The sequence below is a fragment of the Cajanus cajan genome, chromosome 5, assembly GCF_000230855.2.
Source record: "Cajanus cajan strain Asha chromosome 5, NIPB_CcT2T_4, whole genome shotgun sequence".
Taxonomy (NCBI): domain Eukaryota; kingdom Viridiplantae; phylum Streptophyta; class Magnoliopsida; order Fabales; family Fabaceae; genus Cajanus; species Cajanus cajan.
In genome coordinates this window covers 10,387,285-10,388,610 of record NC_138521.1, presented here as the reverse complement: position 1 = coordinate 10,388,610, position 1,326 = coordinate 10,387,285, and the positions used below count along the sequence as shown (strand labels likewise).

At 32.3% G+C, this 1,326-nt stretch overlaps 1 pseudogene; it reads right to left on the bottom strand.

Annotated features, from left to right (window-relative positions):
- Window positions 1–255: 255 nt before the first annotated feature.
- LOC145957828 (uncharacterized) lies at window positions 256–663 on the bottom strand (annotated as a pseudogene).
- Window positions 664–1,326: the final 663 nt, after the last annotated feature.

Below are 1,326 nucleotides of genomic sequence, written 5' to 3'. Positions count from 1 at the left end.
CGAGAAAAATGATAAATGATGAAACATTTGTAGCGAAGAGTAAAAAAATAAAAATAAAAATATTAAAATAAAAAAAACATAAATATATTGGTCTGAGTAGAAGGAAAGTAATTATGGCATGACTGATTCATGTTTTAAAAACAAAAAACACAAAGTTGTTGAAGGAGTGTCAATTTTAAAAATTGGTCCGTAGTGGCAATGGGTCCAGAAGGTGTTGCAATGAGGTTGAAATTTCCCAATGCAAGCACAATCACACTAAAGACAAGACAATATGCATAAAAAATTCCACAGGCATGTTGAGGATGCTTCCACCAGCACACCTCCTTTTATCTCATCAACCTCAAAACCAGGCTTATTGACATCAAATGACCGAATTACTATCATATTAGGTGGAGAAATAAAGTTCCTTTCAGGAATTGGAATCTTCTTCACAATATACTCACACACAACATCAATATTATACTTCAACTGTGCTGAAATAGGCACTACTGGTGCACCATCAGCAACAGTTCCTTGTATAAACTTTGAAATTGCTTCATGCTGATTGATTGCCACATTTTCTTGAATCAAGTCTACCTTATTCTGAAGGATTATGATGTGCTGTAGACGCATAATTTCCACAGCAACTAAATGCTCAAGTTTGTGGTTATGGGCAACTTTCATTGGCAGCTGTAGAAATTATGCATCTACAGCACATAATAATCCTTCAGAATAAGGTAGACTTGATTAAAAATTGATGTAATATATTGTCAGAGCAATCCTTATTATAGAAATTAATTTGATTAAAAATTATAATAGATGTTAGTATGAGATTATTTATGTAATTTGTGCTCATCCCAAAGGAAGACATAATTTGGCCAAATAATAATATGTCTGTGATGATAAATATGTGATAATTATAAAGTTACAATCATGTGAATAATAGTCGGTCCAAAGAAAGACTATTATTTGACAGAATTAATTGTCAATATTTGATCGTTGCATTGAGAGTACCACTAACAAGTTGATTTGTATGTCTAAAGACAAAGAATTAATGTTGTACTCGGTATCTTGTAATGGGTCTATTATGTAAATAATCTGCATGTTTTATTTATTTTATTTTACTTTGAGCATGTAATTAAATTAAAAAATTTTTCTATGTTCTATTACAGTCACTGTTGCTAGTGTTGTTAACTTATCTGCTCAAATTAATTGTATACCCATGCTTAATGGGACAAACTTTAAGGCCTGGAAGGAAGCAGTTGAGATAATTCTTGGCTGCATGGATCTTGATCTTGCACTTCGAGATGAGAAACCCACTCCAAATCCAGAAAACCCGAATGAGGA